The sequence below is a fragment of the Hippocampus bargibanti genome, linkage group LG19 (assembly GCF_051943395.1).
Source record: "Hippocampus bargibanti isolate YZ-2025 linkage group LG19, ASM5194339v1, whole genome shotgun sequence".
Classification (NCBI taxonomy): Eukaryota; Metazoa; Chordata; class Actinopteri; order Syngnathiformes; family Syngnathidae; genus Hippocampus; species Hippocampus bargibanti.
This window is the reverse complement of record NC_142752.1, coordinates 7,688,393-7,715,247: the sequence shown is the minus strand read 5'-3', so window position 1 is coordinate 7,715,247 and position 26,855 is coordinate 7,688,393. Positions and strand designations below refer to the sequence as shown.

Below are 26,855 nucleotides of genomic sequence, written 5' to 3'. Positions count from 1 at the left end.
CTATTGTCGTGAAAACAGTCCACACCGCTACTGTAGAACTGCCACAGTTCTGTTGATGTTTGACATCTGTGCTATCTGGTTCAAAACCCAAAACAAAATCTGATTTTTCAGTGGCGGACATCATAAATCGGCCTTGGTCTTCCTCCCAAAGGCACACTTTTTGCTTGTCTGAAACAAGGCTCATTTCACAGCATTAAACAAACATATGGCAATGGCTTTTCCTTGATTAATACCCATTATCCTGCCCGGCCGGACTGGGTGGCTGGTTAGACAATCCAGACAAAGACACACACGTGCACGTGCACATTTCTTAATGGGCTTACAAATCTCTTGACTGGCATACATTAAAGCTGTACAGAAGATAAGGCGGCATGTTTTTTTTTGTTTCATTTCTTCACGTCCGATGACGACACTTGGGACAACACATCTATTGTACTGCCGGACACCCGATCTGTATTCAACATGTTCACCTCCCCATATGGCGCAAACAATGGCTGCTGTATGTGGGTACACAACTGTGCGTGTGTGTGTGTAATGTGCCCAACCTCTGCACAAAGGCATGCCCGTCACCCATTGCCATGTGAAGTGTGTGTGTGAGGAGTATTTTTTTTTTAGTAGGGGGGGGGGGGGGGGGTCCACCATCTGTTGAGGGGAACAGTGTGGCCGCAGGTGCTCGGGGACTCTGCATGTGTGTGAGGGACATTTTAGGGAGGGTCGAAGACATGGATGTGTGTGGGCAAGGCATGAGGGTCAAGTTTTTTTTCCAAGAAAGTTTTGTGCCAAAGGGGTACAACGCGGAGTTGTTGACAAAGGGATGCAGGCTTACAGTAATTGCAGGGCACATACAGTCGAAAGGGAAGAGAGACAAAGGGAGGGGTGGGTGAGAGAAAGACAGAGAGAGAGAGACGATAAAGAGAAAGAAGATAGAGAGAGCAACAGAAAAAGAGAAAGAGGGAGAGGGAGAGAGGGAGAGAAAGAGAGTGAGAGAGAGGAAGAGAGAAAGAGAGATAGAGAGAGAAAGAGAGAAAGAGAAAGAGAAAGACAGAGATACCGAGTAAGTGATAGAGAGAGACTACGAGAGAAAGATGGAGAAAAAGAGAAAGAGAGAGAGAGTAAGAGACAGAGAGACAGGGTGAGAGGAGAGAGAGAGAGAGAGAGAAAGAAACAAGAGAGAAAGAGAGACAGAGATAGAGAGAGAGAAAGAGAAAGGGGAAGACAGAGAGAGTGAGAGACAGAAAGACAGAGACAGAGAGAGCGAGAAGAGAGAGAAAGAGAGAGTCAGTGAGAAAAAGAGACAGTGAGAAAGAGAGAGACAGTGAGAAAGAGAGAGAAAGACAGATAGAGAGAAAGAGAGAGAGAGAGTGAGCGAGACAGTGAAAGAGAGAGAGAAAGAAAGAAAAAGAGAGTTAGAGACAGAGAGAGAAAGAGAGAGAGAGAGAGCAAGAGAGAGAGAAAAAGACAGAGATCGAAAGAGAGAGAGACCGAAAGAGAGTGTGAGGGAGAGAAAGAGTGAGAGTGAAATAAAGAGAGAGACAGGTAGAGACAGAAAGAGGGAGAGGGAGAGAGAGAGAGAAAGAAAGTAAGAGGAAAGAGAGAGAGAGCAAGAGAGAGAGAAAAAGACAGTGATCGAAAGAGAGTGAGAGAGAGAGAAAGAGAAAGAGAAAGACAGAAAGAGAGGGAGGGAGGGAGAGAGAGAGAGAGAGAAAGAAAGAAAGAAAGAAAGAAAGAAAGAAAGCAAGAAAGAAAGAAAGAAAGAAAGCAAGAAAGAAAGAAAGAAAGAAAGAAAGAAAGAAAGAAAGAAAGAAAGAAAGAAAGAAAGAAAGAAAGAAAGAAAGAAGAGTTTGATCAAAGTTTACCAAGTCTGAGGACATTTGCATACAGATGGTACTGTAGCTCGGCCCACCCCAACTCCAGCATACCTTTCCTTTGCCTTATTTGTCTTTCTCGGTCTCTCTCTCTCTCTTTCTCTCCCTTACAAGCAAACGTAATAGGGCCGGCCGCATTGAAGAAACCATGAATAGCCTTTCAAGAGTGTGCTCCGACCAAGAAAACGGCCTTGGACGCACAACACAGCACCTCAAAAAAAGAAAGCCTGGCCGGAGGGAGCGTGGGGCAGGAAGGGGAAAAGACGCAGAATGAGAGAGATAAAAAAAAAAGTGTGATTATTACGACAGGATTAGTGAGGGGAGTGAAGAGTGACAATGGGAAGAAAGGGGCGGAAAAAGCCACTGTGAAGTGCTAATTATTAAAACAAATTCAGCCAGTGTGGTTTACCTTTGCATATCTATGCTAATGCAACCATTCAACCGGCCGTTCAGACTCAGCCTGTATTGATTGTGAATGACATTGCCGCGTCCATCTTTAAGCCCCCTCTCAAGTAAGCTATATGTCTCTTTGAAGCTATTGGTCTCATGCAACTGAGCTGACGACATCCAACAACGGTCAAGCCCAAACTGGCCGCCCTCCGCGGCGATAATGCCAAAAACATTGAAATAATGATAACACCTATCATTATTTTAGTTTAAAATGTTAAAAGTTACCCTAAGTCAGGGGTGTCAGTCATTTTTTTGCCACGGGCCACATTGTAGTTAAAGTCTCCTCTCGATGGCCGTTATGAATTTTGGGAAGCTATTAGAATGTTTCATCCCCTTCATATATTACATATCTGAACTCAAAAATAATGACTGTTATTGTGGTTTACATGGGACAATTTAAAATTTTGGTTTGGACTTTAGCAAGCATCATGGAATTTCACACATTTGATTTGCTTTCGCGGGCCGAATTAAATGATGTGGCAGGCCAGATTTGGCCCCCTGGCCTTGACTTTGACGCCATTGCCATTCAGAAATTTATTCAGGATTTGAATATATGACGTATGGCGCCATTCCCGAACTTGTTCGGGTTTTGGTTTTTCATGCTTGGGTCCCGATAAAGTGCTGGTCAGACCCCAGGCAATGTTTTTTTTTCCCCTTCCAAGAGAGCCACCCTCATTTCAAGCTCAGATAACTCCAGACCCATATAATTTAGGAATTAACTCTTTTTTTATGACGAAAGAAGATAGTCTCGAGTTAAGAAGCGGCTTTATCTTGGAGTCGCAGTTTAGTGCCGATTGAGCCAATACCTGAGAATACTAAAAGCAAGCAAATGTGCGACCGAAATGAAGTTGGTAAAGGCCCGATATTGAATTCCGATTTATTCAGCTACCAAACCATTAAGTCTGCGTGCAAATCGACCTGCACAATGTGCTTAAAAATAATAGCGAGTACTACAACACACGCATCCTGCAATCATGGCAGATATGTTGTGCTTAAAATACTTTGCTTAGCCGCAAAAAATGCAAACATCTGCCATAAAATGATTCATTTTGGCATTGGATTTACATTTTTTTGCGCACATGCCTGTTTTTATCGCACAAAGTGAGTGTTTGGCGTTCCAAATACTTTTACATTGCCTGTGGGCAGATATTGTGTTTTTGTCATCGCCGTCTAACATCCCCAGAGAACACAAAAATGTTCCTAAGATGCGCAGACGATTCACAATGAGGCCCGTGGATCCATCCGGTCTCAGCAAGCTTGGGTTTCCAGGTCTATATTTAAACGCTATTCTCGTTGCTTCCCCCTGTATTTTGATAAAACCTCGACTTTGTGGTCCGAGCAGGAGAAAAATCGTTCCATCTTCTCTTTGACATTTTGCGGCGGTAATGGCTTCTTTGTTGTGGGGGGGTGGGGTATCATCATGACTGTCTTCTCACTTATCTTGGGACCACTTTAGTTGCAACTGTTTTTGCTTCTTAAATGAAACGATGATGCAGCAGTATAGTTATATGATCTTGAAATAAGGGCGGCTGTCCAAAGTACAATGCAATGCAAACATTGGTTCATATACGGCTTTAACAACAGCTGTAGCTGGAGCAAAGCGCTAACATGGATAAAAGGGAAGTTCTGCCCCCTTGTGGAAAAGAAAAAAAACATTGCCAGAGGTGACGGTCAGCACTTTATCGGCACACAAGCATGAAAAAACAAAACCTGAACACATTCAGGAGTGGCGCTCAACATCATATTTTCAACTCCAGAATAAATCCGTGAATGGCAGTGAATGAGTTAAGTGTTTTTTTTTTGTAAATAGGAATGAGGCCTCCAGATGTTTTCACAAAGTAAACTGGAATGTCGACAGTGAAACGCTGTCCTCGCAGGAACCCTCGTCTTGTCAAGATTATCTCAAAGTGTGCCACTTTTGTTCCCTCGAGCGTGTTTGTCGGCGCTCCGTTTCAAATGTTTATTTGGATTAACCATCGGCTGCTTCGGCGGACGCGTGCGCATGCACCACAGGTTGATTCATGAGAGGAAACACATCAGAAATGGTTTTATGGTCCGATAAACTCAAAGTAAATGAGACTAAACGAAAACATCCTTGAAACGCCACACGAACGCCACGGTGAGACGGATGCCTGCCTCGAGTACCGTCCCGCGGAGATGCGAGAGAACATAAAAGTTCCGAGTATTGACAAGCTCGCCACCACCGTGCGGTTCATGACACCCAATAAATAGCTTGGCGGTTGTGTTTTATTGTTATTTATTTATTTATTTAATTTTAAGACAGCCATTATCAGTTGGATTTGAGGATTAAAAAAGCAGAAAAAAATACACCGCAGCGTTTGTATTGTTTGTGGATCTGATTGCTCTTGACAATCCTTCATGTAGCCCCCCCACCTCCGCCTCCTCCATGCGACGCACCACCGCTTTAACGCTCGTTTAGTTCCGCTCGCGAGTTTGATCACGCGGACAGGCCTGACCGTTGACCTGACCCTCCGAGAGATAGGATCGGATTAAAACTAAACCCGCTGAAACACATCTTTAAGTGATATTTGACATATCCAAGAAGCTAGGGTGAATCAACGGGGTATAAGCTCCAGGGCTCAACGCAATCCTATTTGGGATGGTAGCTGACCTTTGTAATAATCTACCAATGGGGTCAAATAGTGGCCGTCATAGATGTTGGAACATTTGAATGTTTTTAGTAGCCATATTGGGATTAAAAATAAATAAATAAATAAATAAATAAATAAATAAATAAAGCTGTGTCGACCGGGAACTTAACTGATCAGTCGTAAATGAGATCTCATCTCAGAATCCTGACGTATGAGTCTGAGAGACGGCGGCTAATTTTCTGATTTCATTACCACCCAATAAAAAAATAAGCGGAAACATAATTAAAAGTGATGAGACGGCCTGGTTTGACTGGAGTTAATCAGTTCATTCATCCAGAGTGTGCACACCCTGACAAGGTTTGCATAATGTCGAGTGCAGGAAACATAGTGGTACCTTGGTTTTCAACCATGATACGTTCCAGAAACTTCTTCAAAAACCAATTCGTTTGAAAACCGAAACAGCACTTTCCATTATAATCAATGTAAAATTGTTTATTTAATCCGTTCCAAGTCTAGAAAAAAAAACTTTGTAGCTATTTTACAGCACAAACTGGATAAACACTTAATAATGGAGCGGGTCATTTTTAAAACACTATAAAAACAAACTGTAATATCTTTTATTTTCACTCATTTTAACATCAACATTAACATTCAGTCCGATCTCAACCAGACACGTCCGCTTTTTTTAATCTTGATTGAACTATACAAACACGCCTGCTCACAATGAAACGCTACACAAGGATGACATCCGATTTGCGGATATCTCAGCCAAATACGTCTGTTTATTCGTAATAAAAAACAGAAAATGTTATTCAACAATACTAATTCATTGGTCACAATGTGGAAGGCACAAAACGAGGATGGGATGTATAAGGAAATGACATATAAGGAAGCGGAGGTTAGTCAAGTGGCGTTGTACACAGGCGCAATAAAAACCCAACATTTTTGGTTGAAAACCGAATTGGACGAGAACCGAGACGTTCGAAAACCGAGCTTTGATTGTCTGGCGGTCAAATTACAGTAAGTGCCTTTTTTAAATGTGCAAATTTAGAAACAAGAGATCATTTAACTATTGCATAATATACTTTGAAAAGAATAACCAGAAACGCTGTGCAAATTACATTACAAACAAGTACCACTTATGGTCTTAATGGTCCGTGAAGTGTGCAGGTACTGGCTTATCGTTACACGGCACAGACAGAAAATTGGAGAGAGAAAAAAGCCCAAACAGAAATGTGCAAAAATTCGGGGGTAAAGGAGCGTATGAAAAAAGGTCCTCGACCTCACTTGCCGACAGTTATCTGTCAGTTTGATGGCGGGCCGAGGACGGGCCAGGGTGGCAGAATCCTCAGCGGGCGCCTGGCTGACACATGTGGGACAGAGCCCAGTGAAAATCGGGTTAATGAATCGTAGAGTGAGGCGAACGGCGGGGTTGCTCGCCTTTCAATGAGCCCCCTCCCGTCACTATCAGTTGGACCGGCGCTCATCTGCACGCAGCCAGGACGGGCGGGTCAGTAGCCAGCAAGTGCGGACAACCCGCCTCACCCCCACCCCCTGAAAGGGAAAAAAAGCACCAGCATAACAATGGATGCTTCTGATGTCCATTTTGCAAAGGCTATTATTTATCTACTTTTCTGACTCATAAAAGTCAACCAGATATAGATTGTCATTTGCGATTGAAGTGTATCAATTTGATAGGATCTTATTTTACAGTGTTGGGTTTTTGTTGATTCAGCTACAAAAGGCAAAATAAATAAATAAATTACCACTGACTAACACACATTCAACCTTAAATTATTATTTTTTCACTTGACTTGGGCGCTAGCCTACTTAAAACTCCCTGACATTTTAAATGTTTGCCTGTCGTGATGAAAACATAAAACCATCAATCAAAATTTAAAAGAAGTAACTGCCCAGTATATCTGCTTGCTTATTGGATGTTTATCCTGTTCAATGTCATCGTTTCATTTATGAATCCGTGGTCTATGACCGCTCCATTACAGGCCTGTCTGCCCACTGTCACTTGCCCGTGATGGATCAGGACGTTCCAGACACGACCACCAGTCTTCATTTTAATAACATTACTGCTTTTTTTATTTATTTTACTGCTTCACAGACTCAAAACGGATGCAAATGGATTCATTTCATTAGATTACTGAGCAACAAGAAGATGCCCGCCGCAACCTTTGGTTGCTGACAAAATGAAATTGGAGCCCGTTAGGAAAGAAGAGGAGTGACCGGCCTCTTCACAGTCATAATTCGCCTTATCCAAGCGGGTAATATATATATATATATATATATATATATATATATATATATATATATATATATATATATATATATATATATATATATATATATATATATATATATATATATATATATTAGCATGTTTAATGGCAGGCTTATGTCCATCTCTCACGTTGGACAGCTGTTGAGTCAGACAACGCCATTGTTGAAAATATGAGTCAGTGCGCACTAATCTAATCAGCGAAAAAAACCTTGGTCGGGGATTAAGTCAGTTGTTCGGACATCAATCAGACAGCCAACTCCCGGGATTACACACAAGGTTAATTACAGATGAATTCGATTTAGGGGCGGGGGGACAATGGCTTGATAGCTTGGGTACAAGTGCTCACAATAAAGGAGGCTGAAGGACTCGAGAATGGCTCAATGGTGGTTTAGGTCAACTCAGGCGTGACGCTGATTGATTTAATTGCCGCAAATGGGGGACATCGTTGGAAAGCTCATGCGTCCGATGCGCTTCAGATATCGACTGGTGGATGAAACCTTTTTTTTGTTATTTGTATGTGCGACTGTAGGACTGTCGTGGCTTGGACTTGAAGCGGATTTACAGGAGTTGTGAGACAATCTCCTTTTTGTCAATGGATGCTACAGCTTCATGTTTGCTTTCCACATTTAGCTTGTAGCAGACGTGCACATTTCACCATGACGTCCCTGATCCACTGGTGAAAAGGACGCTTTGATCCTCTCCTCTTTCATCTAGAACTGCTTGATACAACAAAGAGGGTGCAGAAAGTGCTTAAATTTGAGTGTGTCTCTGTTGTGATGTTATTTTTTGTTCTTTTGACTTCAAGATGGCGCAGTGGGAGTGGATGCCCTTCCAGCAATTTCGGTATCTAATGTTTCTATTTCTTCCTTTCCTTTCCTCTTCCTTCCATCACTTTGCTGCTGTGAAATGTAAATTTCACCACTGCGAGACTAATAAACGCTAATCTAATCCAACCCAATCCAATCCAAACACTTTACTCCCAGTTTGAATTTGTACTGTAGCACGTGTCTATGGAACAGACAACATTTTTCCGTGGGTGCACTCCTGTAGGAGATCAAAAGCATTTGAAGAGAAGATGCTTTTTCGGGGGTTTAGGCACAGCGAGCCAATCTCACTGCACGTCGTAAATGCGCCACATAAAAGCTGGTGCGAATGAATGCACTCAAGCTTTCAAACGGTGGGGGAGCGAGACTCATGCTGGACTCTATAAAGTCACAAATCAGAATCATCTTTATCGGCAAAGTACATAAGAATCTAAGTGTGTGTCACTAGGTACCTTTTTAACACCCTTACCCATCCACAATCCAAAAAAATCTGAACGATAACTGGTGGGATATTTTTTCTCAACTGCCTTTAGGGCAGGTAATGTGAAATTGATGCTCCGTACTTCTTTCCATGTGCTAAATCCCAAACATCCAAATTCCCTTTGCAGGACCTTTAAGGACAGAACGCGAGCATTTTTGCCACCCTCGATGATCACATCAAACCGGTTTCTTTGTGATGTAAATCCACTCAAATCAAATCTTTTGCGTTTAAATACCACAGGAGCGCCACATCCTTCCCTGTCAAAGTGCATCACAGGTAACGCTATCAGCGTCCGCTAAAACGAGGTGGCGGTTAGGACAGCTGCATCAATAAGACAACGCCCACTCCAAACGCACAAGGCGCAACGGGAAGATTTACCGCACCGGGGCATCTTGCGCACACATTTCCTCTTTTGTTCCTTGCTGCTTGTCGTTTCAATCGCCGGCAATGATTAATTTATGTCACTGGGATATTCCCTTCTGTCTTTGTCGCGGAAATAACACACACGGATACACTGAGGGAAGGAAGAGAGGGAGGGAACGAGCGGCGGGGCATGCCATTGATGCTACGATGCGGCTTCATCCATCACTGATAATGGCCAAGGACAGCTGTGTGTTCAGTCTCTCGCCATCACACCGCCACCGCAAGCTCCGGGCAAACCAATAGCCAGGCGGAGGGGGTGTATTTGGTCTAACCCTACCTCTGAAACTGCAGTACTGTCCGGCAACCCTCTACCAACAACCCTCCCAACCCCCCGAACGTGCTGAAAACATCCGCCTGAGGCAAATCCAGATGGCATGTTGACGCTAGCTCCGTTTCTAGGCTTTAGCGGACTTTTAAAGAGCAAGAGGTGATATAAACACAAAAAAAAACAGGCAAACACCCTCGCGTCGGCAATATGCACGACTCTCGTTACGTTTTCACACAGTCAAGCTGACGCGCTTAAAGGAGGATGAACTGTTTAGACTGGAGCTAATGAAGAGATAACAGCTGATGTGATTAGCTTCCACATGATGGCACTCAGTCTGTGTACATGAGTGGAAGTGGGCTACGGCGGACAATCCCATCCTTCCACTACCATATTTAACGACGTCGGCAAATTGAAATATCATGGGGAGAGTACACTTCGCATACTTTTCTGCTTTATCTTAACGTCCCATCTGGACTTTAGACATCAACGTTACTGTAAGTGGGATTGAATCAGCACCAGGCTTGTTGGATAGCGCCAGGTCGTCAGCGGTCTTCATTTTGTCTCAATTGCTTCATCACCACAATGATCAATGAACGGATTGATGAGCATCTCAACCTCAAATTGTTTCAGAGAGCTTCGGGAGAAGGAAGCTACACGTGACAATCCACGATTGGTCTGACTCGTATTGTTTGGGCCACTCAATTGTACATTGAGGTCAGTTCCAGTAAATCTCCACAGATGGCCAGCTTATGTTATTCAATTAGCAGGTGATGGGGTTGCCTGGAACCCGATCTCCAACAAAACAGTGGGGCCGCACACTCCCTTCTATAAAAGACACCTGTCAGGAACAAGAGTACCCCCCCAGCCCTTGTCTGAAGGGGCGTCTGTAGAAATTCACTCTCCTTGTCTCATCCTCATTTAAGACCTGGGCACTTCAAAGCCGACGCGGTTCAATGGCAGCAAGCCTTCAAAAAGAACAGCACAAGTTACGGCGGGGTGGCGACGGGACCAGAAGAATAGCCCGGGATATCAGAATAGGGGAGAGAAATATAAAAGATGAGGCGGAGAAAAGGATGCAGTTCACCTGTTCTGTGTAATACAATCACTTAACGATCCTCAAGGCCAATTGTAAGGGGGGATTGCTCCCAGCACTCGCACTCTCGCTTTGTGCGTCGCTGCAGATCATTTTTCATGCCTCTTGCACTGACTACCCAAAAAAGGTGGAGCTTTTCTGTGGTTTTACTTATACTCAATGTAAGACTGCTGAGGTATGGAGACATTTTAGTCCAAAGGACACAGAGGGATGTAATAAAAAGTTAAGTTAGTAGGTGTGCTTATTTTTTATTTAATTTTTTATTTTTATTTTGGGGGGGGGGGGGGGGGGTCATTTGTCACAGTGTGTCCTAAAATGCAAAACTGAGAATTTGAGTGAGAGGTAAAAGGAAGAAAATGGTATGCAAGCTGGAAAAACTACTTTAACTGGAAGGCCCGTTTGTCCGCTACCTAGTTTGCACCAAGGTTCTTAACCTGAACCCTCTGCGTTGTATCACCCAATCGTGCTGATCCAGTATCTATTCTCAAAGCGAGACCTCTGTTGCTATCCACTATAAAATGAGCCTGATCTTCAACTGAACTTCAAACGAACCCTTTGCATAAAACTCGTCAGTCGGGGCTCGAAATGGCCCAGGCCCGTTAGTTAGTCATGCGGCGTCAAAACAAAGGCAGCCGGGGGTTATTTCCTTCTTACCGGCCTCTTATCTATGCATCTCACGCACATGTGCTAACTACTGGTCAGTCTAACTGTTCGGGTGTTGTGTTCGGACAGCTATGTGGTCCATCCAGTCTACCACAGGCATTGCCCTGTGTGTCTAGTATCTGACCTCTGACCTGGCCCATAGGTAAGCTTAGCTTTTAGGGACCACTACAAACCCCCACAAACAGCTATCTTCTCCCTGACTCATCCCTCTTGCCACCCCGCCCCCACCCCGACATCCCCACCCGCAGAATAACCAGGGTATGAGACGGTCTAAATGCCGACCTATTGTTGCCAGAATGGACCTTTTGTCTGCACCCCCTTGCATTTGCTGACTACGGACATTCAGTGAGCCTACTTTTTGAGAGGGCTGGAAACAGAGGGTGAGCTAAGCCACGCCATACAGCCCTCACACCTTCCCCAACCCTCACTTTGAAACACACTCACAAATATTGAAGAATGTCCTGTTTCTGGATTTGTGTAATTTTTTAACAGCTCAGTCCATGGCGGTAAGACACAGATGTTCCATTTTCCAGGACATTGTAGCGACTTGCCTTGTAACGTTATAATATATGCATTCCAAGTTTGGCTGTGATTGTTTTCTAAAATGACAACACAGAACGGCCTCCACAGAAGGACTTTGGATAACCAATCAGATTCAGTAATGTATGACAACATACATGTATGACAACATACTACAGATTTTTTTTGTAACACATTGTCATAAACGCAAGGCCTATTGTGTTGCAGCTTTTCTGTTCTCTGTCTGTTGTCCGTCAGTCTATCATATATCCATCTATCCATCCATCCATGTATCCATCCATCCATCTAATCATTTATCCATCCATCTGCTGTATCTATCCATCCATATATCTATTTTAGTATTTACGAATATTTTCAACAAATATTCGGTTGCCCTCATCGCCATAACACCAACATCAGTTCAGACTGTCAAAGGGTCATCAATCTGAGTATTATTATTGTCATTGTATTTTTACTATTATCGACAATGCGTGTGTCCAATATGACTCGTGGGAAAACAAGCAATTGAATATAATTATCCGGTAGAGGAGACACGATGCCTTAAACAGCGCCTTCAATCGAAGGTGAAAGGTTACACACGTGAGAGCCTTTCTACAGACAAAATGACGTGCCATCGAGATGGATGCATCTCCAACTGTGAATACGTTCAATCAAAATCAGCTCACCCAGCAGTTTGCTGAGCGGTAATGAATCTTTGCCACAACACTTTTAATAGACTTCCATTAGCAGGCTCTTAAAACGGCACCTTCATTTAAACTCTTCTCCACGCCTCACGCACATTAGTGATGAACAGTATTTACCGGCCATCTTTTAAACATGTCCCTTTTAAAACCTAATCTGCTAATGTGCCCCTACAACAAGGCTACGGCGGCCCATATATCTTTAATTGTGTGTTGCATCCACTGTTTAACCCCAACGGTTACTACAGTGGACGGTTTATTGGGTGATCAGGTTACAAGGTGCATGAAAGGGTTAACAAGAGTCAGATGCCCACTCGAGATTCTTTGACATCAAAAAAGAAAGCTGCAGACCAACACCTTTTACCCTCTGCTGTCCCAACATTCCACCACCCATGTCCATAAAACACCTCTCCAACCCCCACCCTCGCACGCACTCCCCAGTCCTTTCGCTTTGATTGGGCTAATTGCGCTTCCTGCTGAACCAAGTCAAGAAAGCAAATTGGTGCATGTGCACCTAGCCCACAACAAGTCAAATTTCCACCGTAGGCGTTTTTCGGAGGAGAAGGGGGGCATTAGAGACAATAGACGGGGACTGTTTGCTTTCTGAGTGTCCACTTTACACGCTAGCGCGAGGTACTAAAGTCTCCTAACCTTTACTACACCATTCCCGAGAGAAATTTAAGGACGAAAAAGTTGCAATCATTACGGGACAAAATTAATAACAGATAAAGTCTCAATCAGAATGACATAGTGACAATCTGAAAGTGACAAGAAGAAACTGCTAATATTTTAATTATTTAAGCTACTTGAATAGAAGTCAAAAAAATGCATGATAAAGAAGGGGTGTGGCTGTCAAAAAGGTGACAAAAAAGAATTAAAATAAGTCTGTGGTTGCACTTCTGCCTGGAAAGGTAGATGATAGTGTTGTGGCTTGAAGTTTCAATAAGAGCAAATGAGCGCAAGTGTAGCAGACATCTCCGGGGGTTACAACATCTGGGCCGGGCCGGATCTAACAACTCGTCAGCGTTCACCCGCAGAGCCATCACCAAACCGCACTGTGGTTGCCTTTGTTATCACAGCCTGTCACACTCTCTCTCTCCATCCCGCTTTTTCTCTTTGTCAATCCGGGCGAGCTCCTGTTGACCCCTGGGCCTTCGTGCAGCAGGAGTGGGCCGCGCCAGACCACTTCAGAGACGCAAAACCGCATCGCACTTCCCCCGTGTGCCATCCAGGGGGGTTTATTTCTCTTCTCCGCGTCTCTTTATCTGTAACCTCATCCCTCACGGTACGGGCGACTCGATCTGCGAGTTGCGGCCCGGGCATTAGTGGATGAGAGGGAAGTCATATGTTTGCAGTTTCAACCATACAGCCCCAATTAGAGGCAGCTGTTGCCTTCCTATCGGACCACAGCATTGAAAAGGACAAAGGGGGGGGGGGGGGGTGCTTAAATTTATGGTCTGCGTCTCTGCAGCGGCCTCTGTTTGATGTGAAGATAATTAGGAAGTGAATGACTTCCTGTGCAAAAAAAGAAATAGATTTACAATGCTGGCAGCATCAGGTGTGTTCCAAGAGCTTTAAAATCTCTGGCGTTCCTCAAACATGACCCGGCAAGTAGACACAGTTGACCCACCGCGAGTCTGCACGTCTGAATCTTGATGATTGAAAAGTGAAATCTGTCAATGCGCTCTCTCAAGCTTTGACACAAACCAGTGCGACGCAAGTTGTATGCCTAAAAAAATGAATATTACGTGCTATGCTGATATTCATTTCTGAACACAGCCACAGACAGTTCAATGGATTCCAGTCCATACTTTTCAATTCCAGTCTTGTCGATGTCAGCAATATGCATTGAAAACTAAAAAAAATCCCAACACGATCTCCACAATGACTAGGAAATAAATCATGACTGTGCTCATTCAGCAAGACGAACGATCCAACCGTCCGTTAGTTCATCAGAACGGCTTCTTCCACACCGGTCAATGGCACGCCATCCTTGGCAAAGAAACAGAACACACACATTGGCTGGGACTTGTCATCAACTTGTCTTGTTTTTCTACTTTCATTCCTTTCATCACTTTGCTGCTGTGAAATATAATTTCTCCACTGTGAGACTAATAAAGGCATATCCAATCCAATCCAATCCAACAAAATACGGAGGATGCAACACAATCGACCCAATAAAGCATTTCTCAAACGCTGTCCACTGCTCAAATACCGTCTACTTTTCCATAGAAACCTTTTGTTTTTGAGGCTTTGGGTTGATTACTACCTTGCATGTCATTACATTTGTGACCTCTTCCGCCACAAGCTTTGACCCTCCCTCATTCATTCATTCGTTAACACCCCAAGATCCCCCCTACCAGTCCTCGAAGAGGCTCAGACAGCACCCGAAAGAAGCCAACTTTAAATAAAAATAAAACAAGCAACGATTCAAGAGATTCCTCCTCACAGTCAAGTGTTAAGTCAGTAAAAGTTCTCGACAGACTCTGCTTGCCACTGTATAAGGAACAATAGGCCCAGATTGAGATGCGCAGTCTCTTTTGTTTCCCCCCAAGCTTTTCCGCTGAATGAAACACAATAGGAAGGAATGCATTGGTTTCTGCTTGAGTGCGAAACCCAATCAGGATTATAACAATGTGCTTTGGAGGGCCGTAAAACTCTTTAAGTATCCTACATAGCATCAGATTAGCCTGCTACCATCAAGCACCCCCCCCCCCCACACCCCGTCTCCCACCACTCCCTTCCAGGTGGCGAGGACCATTCACGCTCAATATTCGGCCAACACAAGAAACCACCACCCCTCCCTCCTTCACATCACTCGCCTGCTCGTACGCTTTATCAGCAATCTGAGTACCAATCAGTGGAACAATGGCATTTGCATGAACGTATTACTGCATGACAATGACAGCACTAAATTGAATGTTGTTTTTATGATGATGCACATTCCTCAAGCAAATTGGTAACCCTGAATGTGCAAAGTCTCGTTCAACTTGATGCCTCGAATCTCAGTTCATAACTGCTCACCTTTACCCTCCCTACTTGTCCAGGACGAGATGCCATATGACACCGGCATTCATAGGAATGCTGATTTCTTACAAAGGGGGAAACAACGCATAACAATACTAGCGTGTATCTCGGCACTAAAGCGGCGCAAGGGTGGTCCGCTCCAGCAGTTGAATATCAATAAGTACATTTAACGACATCCTTTAAATCATCTGACATCTATACGGAATACTGCTTCGGGATGATGATGTCATTAAGTATGCAGGATAAGAGAGATGGATGATGCAACGCATATGTGCACACACATACACACACACAAACATACACAAACTCTCACAGCATTTATCACAGTCAAAATAACTCGCACCAAGGTCCCTCACAGCTCAGGCCGGGAATGCAGAGAACAGCAAAAATACCCCCCACCGCCACCCGGCACCCCTCCCCACTGATAACGTGTTGTTTTCATACAGACTGCCGGGAGGAGCTGGCGATAGCTTTTGTTGCGCTCAGCATTTGTTTGACTCTTGAGAAAACGCAACACGTCTGAGTTGTTATCGGTACATCCCATTACGACATTGGGGCCTTGCTTGGCATGAGAAAAACATGCCTGCTTTTCGGCCAAGGATGAACAGAATCAATTTTATGAGTCAGCTCAGTTCAGCGAGCGTTCAAGGATGATTCGCGTGTGCGTTTTGCTTGTCATTTGGCTTTTTTTGCATGTTTTTTTTAAATTTACAATAGAGCCTGCAGGTGTTGCCATGTACATTGAATCTGCCCAGTGCCTTCCAAATCAGTTGTGTGTGCTGACTGCAAATAAAATCAGAATCAGAATCAGAATACCTTTATTCGTCCCGCAATGGGGAAATTTGCAGTCCACAGCAGCAATTGAAGAGGGATGGGGTTGGGGTGGGAGTGAAAGGATAGAAAACAAGATATTCTAAAATGTAAGTATATTTGATATTGGACTGTTCCTTTAATTCGTTTTGCCTCAGAAGGCCAACAAGCTAGCTCACAATAACCTCAACATTTTCCAGTTCTCTGATTGGTTAATCCGAACAAAATTTTGTCGTTCCCCCATACTGAAAGGCCCCATATTAAACCAACCATAGCAATAAAAAAATAATTAACATGGTCACAGAACACTTAATTTCTATTATTTCCAATGAGGAACGTTGCTGAAAATCGAACAAAGCAAAGATCAAATGGCAAACAGGAGCCGATTATGTTCATCCTTAGAGGTTGCACTAATTAAAAATTAACATCCCCAACAAACCAAATTCCTCACTTCCCATTTAGTTTGAAATCTTTTTCACCTTTCACTTGAAACCCCGCTACCCCCCACCCCCCACCTCAGCCGCTATTCTGTGCCGAGGGTCGCCGACAAAAGGAATTGTGCAAACGAGCCTTTAAAATCCCTAAATGGTTGCGGTCGTCCTACAATGGGCCAAAGAATGCGGCGCCGGACAAAGGCCGGCCCTTGCCCCGCAATGATGGATCCGAACGGACGCATGAACGTGGGCTGGATTTGGGGCCGGAGAGGCGCCACCTCGTCCCCCCCACTGGGCCAAGCAAAAGGGACCGGGCCTCGGGAACACGCTGGAAGCCCAGCCATGGGCCTCAATACAATCCAGAGTCGCTAACTAGCCTCGCCATCCATAGGCCTTGATTGATATGGGAAAAGCATGCTTTGCCTCTCTATACAGTGCCCTCCATCACTCTTGATCATCCTCAAAGCCTTGAAATTATTCCACTTTTCAAAGGCAAAGCCAAGAGTGCAGATGTGGGCAGCCATTAAATGTATGTAAAATGATTTTGTGTACATAAAAGGCTTATATTACTCTTAATCGCGTTTGATGAGCATCAAATATGCCACAAGGGGGATGAATGTGCACAACGAATAGCGACAGGAGCATTGAAAAGAGAAATAATGAAACTCCAAATTGACAGTGTGGCCTTCTCTCAAAAAAACATCAACAATAGAAATGATAATTTGCTCTTTTCAAGTCAATGGAAAATGTGCTTTGACAAGCCTAATTATTACATTAGGGTCGAGAATGCTGCTTTGAAGAGTAGCCTTGACATGGAAATGCTTTGTAGACTGATAGAATTGATAAATATTCAATATATATATATATATATATATAATGCACTATGTCACATTAATGCAATGAATAGCCATAAAACAATCTGTAGGGATTTAGATATTTATTAGTCATAAAAGCAAACTGCTAGCATCGTGACATCCTCTCACGCAAACGTTTAATTTCAGTGAGCTTCGATGTTTGAGCGCTTTAGACAACAACTATATTTTTTAATCAAGCATTAAAAACGTTTTTCTTTTATTAACTCATTCACTGCCAGATAATGTGCAAAAATGTGTCCACTCCAGTGTCAGGGTTTTTGTCATTTTCACTCAAATTTCAGGGCCAACATAATATTGAGTTTTAGGACTAAATGATGCCCCCTCGTGGAATGGAAAAAACTTTGCTAGACTCTGAGCAGCTCTTTATCGGGACACCTGGAAGAAAAAAAAAACAAAACCCGAACTAATTCGGGAATGGCAGTGAAAGAGTTATTTTATTAAGCCATAAAGATGTTCACATTCCCTCGCTATCTACCGTATATCTACGTAATATGTACTTTTATGATTGTCTGTATTGAGAACAAAACCAAAGGCTATTCTGGGGTGAATCCTCGGTGGTCGTACATCCACACAATCAGTTATGGGCTAGACAAAAAGTGCAGGGAGCTGCTGAATGCACATTTTGGACAAATAACCTTTCACATAATTTATGTCCATCCGCTGTGGGAACATGCCTCCAGTTCAGCTCGACTTTCAAGCTGTCTTGTTTAAAAAAAAAATAAAGTAAATAAATAAAAAAAATATCAACAATCTTGAACGGGTTGGGGTCAACTTTTGACAGAGATTTGCCATCACGGCGTCCTTTTCACCAATAAAATGTCCTTCGAAAGCATGCGGCAAATGTAGAAAAAACTAAAAGGACAATAAAAAAAGAACTTGAAGGGATTCTGTGTAATTAGAAGGCTGTAGAAGGGGAGAGCAGAGACCCTCATTCAAGTTCAGCAGAACAGATTTCAACTGAGGCGGCCTACAATGGCATATGACTTCTTTTGAGGTAAATGGGTGCGTGTGACACTTTTACGAGTTTGTCGTCCATCAACTGGCAAAGTATTTGTATGTTTGTGTGTGCGCGGCGGAGGGAGGGCAGCGGAGTCGTAACATTGCACAACAAAAAGAGGCACTCTCTGTCGAGTGCATAGTACTGCCGTCAAGGCCAATGTAAAAATAATATATGTGGCTTTTCACTGCGTTAAAAGAGATGTGCTGCTCAATTTAATGGGCTATACGGTGGTTTATGTGCGGTGCCACGGCCGATTGAAATGAGCGTGCGAGGTTTCTTATTTTTCAGCGAGACGGACAAAACGGCTATTTTCATTTAAACCAGCCGGACATATAAAGCTGGGATTGTAAATTAAGTTGTAAAGGATTCTGAGATGTAATATTGGATTGGATTAGCCTTTATTATTCTTGCAGTGGAGAAATGTACATTTCACAGCAGCAAAGTGATGGAAGGAAGAGAAAAGGAAAGAAAGAAGTAGAAACACAAAAATAGCAGCTGCAAGAAAGGCAGCCACTCTCGTGGCGGCATCTTGAAGTCAAAAAAACAAAAAACAAAAAATTGACAACACAAAGACACCGACAGTGATTCAATCTTATGCACGTTCTACACTCTCTTTGTTGTATGAAGCAGTTCTAGATGAAAGAGGAGAGGATAAAAGCGTCCTTTTTACCAGTGTATCAGGGACATCATTGTGATGTGTGCACGTCTGCTACAAGCTAAATGTTGAAAGCAAATACGAAGCTGTAGCATCAATTGACGAAAGAGAAAGTCTCACATTTCCTGTCCCGCGTAAATCCGCTTCAATTCCAAGCCGCGATATTTCACACACATCAGTTACTTGATAAATTTAGAAAATGGCTGGATGAACTAGGACACCTGTCATGTTATATGTTTAATGTTTCCACATTACAAATAATAAATAGTAATAAATAATATAAATAAAAAAATACACCTAGGCTTAGGATAATGGCAGCCGATGAAATCTGAATGACTTGTTCCCAGGATTCTACACTTTCACTTTAACTTTCACATAAAGCCGATGAAGCATTGCCCAGAAATGCATTCAAACAATGAGTCGGTTATCAACTTAACCGTTCTTCCTATTGCAACAGTCAATAGATCCAGCATTATCTTACACCACATGCACTCCCACACTATTCCCATTCCCATTCCCACTCTTTATGAGCCTAAACAATAAAAAAGTTATGACAGTGCTTCCTGTCCCGCAGTATGATAACGACAGAACAGACGAAGAAAGAAAAGCCGCCGGCGTGTGTAACCGTTGTGGAATTTTACTGCCAGATGGCATTTATCTTTAGGAGGGTTATTAAGTATTCATAAGTATTAAGGTGTGGCTCCATGCAGCACCTTGCACATTGGTACCACTATTTAATCAATTATTCAAACATCCCTTCATATGAAATTTGTTTCCTGAATGCAACATACTTAGCTGCTCTGCCATTGGCTATTACCTAGCATCTTCTTGTACTTGGAACGGATTAGGGGATTTTCATGGAAAACACATCTCAACTTCTCAACTGTTCTATTTAAGAAATTGGATGCATTTTTTTTCCCCTGGAAAAGCACTGGCGGGCGCCTCATTCATGTTCAGCTAATTTTACCGCAAACTAATGCGTTCTGTGCAGCTACCTTTCACTTCTCGTATGGCGCGCATTGGAGTGAGCGCGCGGCAAACCCCACCCTGCACTTGTTTTATTGCTTTTGAAGTGGGCGATGTTAGTGAGACGTCTGATTCAGACGCTTGTTTGAAGTAGGATCATTTTTCCAGCTGCACACATGCCATTCAAGCAGGTATCCGCCCACAGAAACAAGCAATCCTCCCCACCACCCACTTTCTTCTAGAAGTCTACTTTGACCGCTCACAGATTTTGGATTTTGCAAAAAAAGTAATTGGCCCCAAACATTGAACAGAATGCCACTTTTCACAAAAGAAACGGACTTTGGGGGAAAAAAAAACTCTTAATCTTGACCAACATCGGCACTGATTGTTTGGTCACGCTTCCATCTCGGATTTCTACATTGCCAGTTTACAGTAAATCCAGTCAAATGAGCGCCCGTATCAGGTGCCTGGTATTCACTCATACAGATCATCTATCCGACAAATCATCACAACTCACGCACACTTGGTGGTGACAACGAAAGCGGCAGCAAATATGCTCGCTCACAGTCTCACAAGTCAGATTTGTCCAAAGCGATAAATGTCACCTCACAACGGTTACAAGTGTGTGCTATTATCCCCACATTTGAGCCATTATTACCACCAAACTCCCCTTAAATACACACCCACACAGACTCGGACTAGTTTTTATAACAAGTACATTGTTATTTCCTGGCTTTCTGGCTTTCTATTTCACCCCTTAAAACACTTTTTTGAAAATGATTACCGGGAGGGTAAATATAAGCAGATTTTGCGAAAGTAATATTAAAGCTGTCATTGAAATAAAGTCTCGATGACCACTATAAAGACACTTGGATCCCTACTTCTTTCATTTTTATGTATTTTTATTATTATTCATTACTTGTTTGGAATGCTTTTCAAGACTAGTCAATTGAAGACCACACAAGACCTGAGCTTCATTGTCACTAACGAAAAAAAGATAATCGTTGCAGCATAAGCTTTGAGTCAATGCTCGGGAGCTTTTATCTAGAGCACAAAGTTAATCAGTCTGTCTTGTTTCCTAATCTAAGCAATCACGTCCTTCCGAAATTACTTTGCTTTCTCTCGAAACAAATGATGTGTGTCTGTCCAAAATCTGACAGCAAATCATTGCTTGTGTGGCACATTTCTTGATAATGTCGAAAAATTTGGAGCTCCACATCGTGGTCGATGATGTCGCTGTAGCATCACATGGTTTTGCTTTATTTTTTTCTAGTCTACTAAATGCTATGAACTCATTCACTGGCATTCCCAATTTTTTTTTTCGGGAATTGGAAATATGACGTGCAGCTCCATTCCCGAATATGTTCGGGTTTTGCGTGTGAGGGGATGGATGGATGCTGGTCAGACCTCTGGCAATATTTTTTCCCTTCCACAAGGGGGCAGCATTTGCCTTTTGTACAGCCGCCCTCATTTCAATCTCATATAACTCCAGACCCATTTAACTTAGGAATTAACTTTTTTTCTGATGAAAGAAAAGAGTCTAAGGTTTCTTATGTAATGTTTAATTAGCCCTAAAACTCAATATTCGGTGGGTCCTGGAATTTAAGTGAAAATGACAAAAACCCTGGCACTAGAGTGAACACACTTGCACATCGTCTGGCAGTGAATGAGTTTATGTGAATCATATTCCTCGACAAAAATCAGGAAAAAAGTAAGTATAATACCCTACTCATCTGTTAGACAAAACATCACACCGGCGCAGCTGCGTGACAATAAATTAACGTCCAATTAAAAATGGCCGCCTCACCCGCAGAGCTGTCAACGTCACCAATCACACATTCAATGAGGGGTAAAAAAAATGCATTCTCCCAGCATGTCCATCCGTCATGAGTGGAGACTTGTTGGGGATGGGTGAGGGGATAGGGCAGGGGGTGGGAGGGAGCATATAGGAAGAAGGGCCACCCTGACAGTTCAGGCCATGGCGGTGCATTTTTTGGGGGAACGGGAGGTTAGGGAGGGTAAGAGAAGGATGGAAGGCAGAAGCTCAGGAGTAAAGGGGTGGGGGGTGTTCTGTCTCTTCAAAGCCTTTCCGCTGGTTCTAAGGCCCAATGGATGGAGAATGTAGGTGGGTGTGGGTGGGCGGTGGGGAGGGAAGAGAGAAAGGGAGAATTAGGGAGCCCTCTCTTTGTCTGATGCCATTGGTGCTGGGTGGGGGAGGTGGTGGGGCGGTTCGACACTGAACGGCTCGGGAAGATTAACCGGCCCGAGCCTAGTTGGAAACTGAATGATAGTTGGGTGGGTGGGTTGTCAATGGCGGGGGAGGCGTACATCGAGGGTCTGCTTTGTTTCAGGACCATGATGGGATGCTGGAGTGATGGAATGTATAAAGGGGGGGGGGACTGGATGGATCATACAGTGGCTAGAAGAGATGCGAGGTCGAAGATGGAATCGAGTCAGGGAGTGGGGGGGGGGGGGGGGGCTTGCCGACCTGTCAATCACACTGAGAAAAGCGTATTGTCAACATTTGAAATGTTGCGATTAGGAGCTGAATTGGGAGAGTGGACAGTGAAAACGGACATGAATTCAAACAATTTTTGAAAAAAAAGGGAAAAGAAAAAAGAGGGAGGCTGTTAGCATGAAGAGGAAGGAAAAAAAGTACCGGTACAGTTGGGGTAGGGCACAGTTACTCAATACGGATTAGAGGAAACACGGTGGGGATGGCGGCGGTGAGGAGGAAAAGGAAGGGAGGGAAGGAAGGAGGATAAAAGTTGGGGTGAGCGCTGAGGGTGAGAATGAAGAATTGCCATTCGCTTCACTCACTTCAGTACACAGGAACAAAGCTTGATGGGAGGTACTTGACATAACACTCTTCCAGGCTGTGTGTGTGTGTGTGTGTGTGTGTGTGTGTGTGTGTGTGTGTGTGTGTGTGTGTGTGTGTGTGTGTGTGTGTGTGTGTGTGCATTACTTTATGTTCAAATGTTGCATATGTTATTGTGTGGAATTTACCAGTGTTACCAAGATTAAATATTAGTTTGAGAGATGACATAACAAAATGGTTACATTATGCACTCTAAACCAGGGGTGTCCCACTAGAATGTATCATCCCCTCCACATATTACATATAGAGTGCAGAACAAATGAATGAATAACTAGTTTAGCAAGCATCATGGCACTTGACATGCTTCATTTGCTTTCAAGGGCAGAATAAAATAAGGCGGGCCAGATTTGGCCCCCGGGTCTTTACTTTGACACCTGTGCTCTAAACTGTAAGCAGTCATACAATCCATAATACAACCAAATGATTCAGCAAAAATAAACAGACATTTACAAATATTGCCATGTATGATTTCTGATGAAGAAGTGGGGTGGGGGGATTCAAGGTGTGGTCTTTGGGCCAAGAATCGCCCATCTTATATATAAAGGAGTCATTCGAGATATCAGTGATCAAGTACAAGTGTGATGATAACCAGAGAACCAAAAATGGAACAGAAAGTACTGATGACCTCTACCCAAATTTCAGTGGTGTCATCAGGGGCTCATTAATTACAATGCGGGTCAAAATGATCCAATTTTCTTTGGCGCCGTTAAGACACTTCACTGCAGAAAAAAATGGTGATGACCTATACTACAATTGTAATGCATGGGGGTGGTTATCATGTATATTGTCTGTGTGTTACATTCTTTCTTGAACCATAATGGTTTATTATTTGTGGGAGGATGCCTTGTCACAAGTGTCATATTCTGCTGCAGCGAGCGCCCCCTCACCCACTCAAAAAAAAGACATCCCGAAGCCCCTGGAAACAAAACCAATAGTCACCAAAACAACCATTTGACAGGTCTTGATGGCTTTAAAATAGAATGACGTGAAGTGAAATTCTCACTTTCCAACATTCTCCTCCGCTTGCGCATCACATGAGGAGGTGGGAAGATGATGAAAGTTTTGTTTTGAGGGTGGGGGTGCATGTTGCACTGCGGGGTGAAGGTGAAGCGGGAAGCGGAGGGTGGAGGGAAGAGAGCCATTGTGGATGGATTATAGCAGAACCAAAAGTGGACCCCTCTGGTTGAATCACACTAGAGCTTCCCTGCAGGTACAGTATCCGACCCCGACGCCCCCACCACCAGCCCACCCCTCTCACTCCTCCCCTCTGTTCAGCGGAGCTGAAACAAGAAGGCCAGGAGGGGCCTCTGGTTCCCACATTAGAAACCTCCAAAATCTAAAAAGCAGAATGTACTGCAAATATGCTCTCAAATAAATCATTTTCCGCTCTTGCTAATTTCTTCACATCTTATGAGTAAATCCTTAACCAATTTGTTCTGCAAGTCTCAATCTGTGGCAAAATATTTTGTGATTGGCTGGCGACCAATTCTGGGGTATCACGTCGTGACGATTTCCCAAAAGTCAGCTCAACTAATAGATTGGACACACGTGTCAGACACTGTTGTAACATTGAAAACCCACACCGGCAACAAGTAATTAAACAGAATGTAAAAAGCACAATAATCCCCCCCCCCCCCTCCTACTTTGGCCATTAACACACTAGAGAAGTGCTGGAATGAGCCACTGAAGGAAAAGCCCTTTGAAACCTCGACAACCCCGACCTCCCGGAAAAAAAAAACAAAAAAACAAAAACTGAAGCTTCCCCTTATCTTCCGTCGCCGCCCCCCTCCTCCAAGCCTCTGTAAAGTCAGTGGTCTGATTCTGTCAAAGGCACCTCGTACCCGCATCTCACTCCCATTGGTTCCCACTTGCTCTCACACACCGAGTGCCCATGGCTCCTGAAGTGATGCTCTTTGTGTGGAGTTCAGGGGTCGTGCCTATTAGCGTGAAGAAAGACCCGCTGAGTCTTATCCCGACCCGGAGGAGGACGCAGGCCTCTTCACCCCAACCTCGGCCCGGCCGGCCCCCTCCCCTGGACGGGACACTTTCATCCTTTTGTTGGGAGGTCAATGAGCGGACCCCCAGAGGGGAAGGAGGGCCCCTGTCAATAATGATATGCATGACAGTCATTGTATGACCCCCATGGGGTGGCGATGGGGGGGTCATGGTTGACTGAGGTGGGATGGGTGAATGAGTAGGGGGGTGTCGAATCCAGGATGGTTATCTTTTTCAGAAGTTTCGGAATGATAGCGACAAAGAGCATCATTGGATTAGCCTGTGACTGTATGTTTCATATCATATCATATTTCACGACAATATCACGTGTTCTCAGTCTAACTCCTCACCTCAACATGAGACTTCAGCAGGGAGATAGTTTTGATCTGGTTCGCTTCGCACCAGGCAAAAACAGCACTTTTTTCCCCTGGATATGCAAATTAGAGGTTACATAACAATGCTTTCAATGGTCATGCAGCTACTCCGACTACGAACCAAAAGATGCCTATAATATATACATTTTTTAAAAAAAAAAAGCACTTCTACAACTCTACGGATAAGTTATGGCAGCGATTTTCAAGGGAATTTAGTCACTGAAACAACTTTGCGTTAATGGCGTTGCCTGATTTCAAAACGGCACTGTCATCTTGCACGCTGCAAAAACACATGGCGCAAGAAACTTTACGAGTCTCCGCATCATTTGCGCAGCTGTCACTGTTGAGTACTCCAAGGACTAATGATATTTTTAAATTGCTTTACAATTCTCTGCACTCGTGTATTATGGTCTAAATGTTCATTTTGTTGTAGCGAGTTGTTGCTGTAATTCTCCAGTGACTTAAACTACCGGAGACGTAAAGAGATCCTTTAGTGACTTGCAGATATACATAAAGCTGTCTTCAGTACCTTAATGAGCAGTCGCACACGTAATTTACGAAGCAAATTAAATCAGACACAGATTTGACATTTATTGGCTAGTTTATTTTTTTTTTCTTCCACTGTCTACCATGCTCTCCAAGAAAGTCGGTCGACAAAGCAGCCGATGAGTTTGAAGTCTGCCGTGTGGCATTTTTTTTTTACATTCTGTCAAGTCTGTAAAACATTAGGCCCGTAAACCGCATCAGCACAAGGTTATTAACTGTTTTCCCCTGAACGAAAAACTGAACACCAATCGTTACATCTTTTCTTATGTACTGAAAGGAAACTCGGCGGGGAAAATTTACAAACAAATGCTGAAACCGTTGTGTGGTGTGTTGTTTATAATGGCTTATTGCGGTCACAAGATGAACTGCTCAAGTTTACCACAAAGTTCTCCCCATTGACAAAATCAATCCCGAGCAGTGAAAGTAGTTCAATTCCTGAGGCAGAACTCAATGGCGAATGTAAATTGTCCTTTTTATCGATCCGGAATATGTCATCATCGGAAGCTATTTCGCTCATCTATTATTTATGTTCTCGGCGGTCCATTACTGTTGCTTCATTAAGCATCTCCCATTGAGATTCAACATCTATCATCAGTACATCAGTATCTGTGTTGTATCTATCTAGAGTCAGTGCATGTTTGGACAAAAACACTTTGGATGTACGTAATTTGAAATCCATTATGGTGATCTTGTCCACCTTGGGAATTACATTCCACACCCAGGCAAAAAATTGAGAAAGCATCTTTCGACGCAAACACTGGCAATGCAAGGTTGTTGGATACAGTAAGTATTCTCTCATCGGGAATCACGTTTGCGGTATAAAATTTTTCCTTGTAACAGAATTTCCTGATGTGGGAATTTACGATAGTGTGTGAAAAATGTATGGTGTTATGCAGGTGCTGCGTAAATATATAATGTTATCAACATGTATCACAAAACAAGTTATAAGATAGTTGTATTAAGTTCATCCTGTCTACTTGATATCTAATTTAAAACAGATTCTTTTATTACAGACAGTGTATTGTAGGTGTTCAAACACCTGACATGACTCTGACGAAGGCGGAAGTATACGCCGAAACATGTCAGGTATTTGAACACCTACA

The 26,855-nt window shown here is 43.4% G+C and overlaps 1 long non-coding RNA gene across 1 annotated transcript in view; it reads right to left on the bottom strand.

The window, feature by feature from the left end:
* Positions 1-5,797: 5,797 nt before the first annotated feature.
* Positions 5,798-26,855, bottom strand: part of LOC148883854 (uncharacterized) — a 79,420-nt gene continuing 58,362 nt past the window's right edge. Inside the window, exon 3 of the long non-coding RNA XR_016118546.1 lies at positions 5,798-6,481. This is a non-coding gene — a long non-coding RNA (uncharacterized LOC148883854). The remainder of the gene's footprint in view (positions 6,482-26,855) is intronic.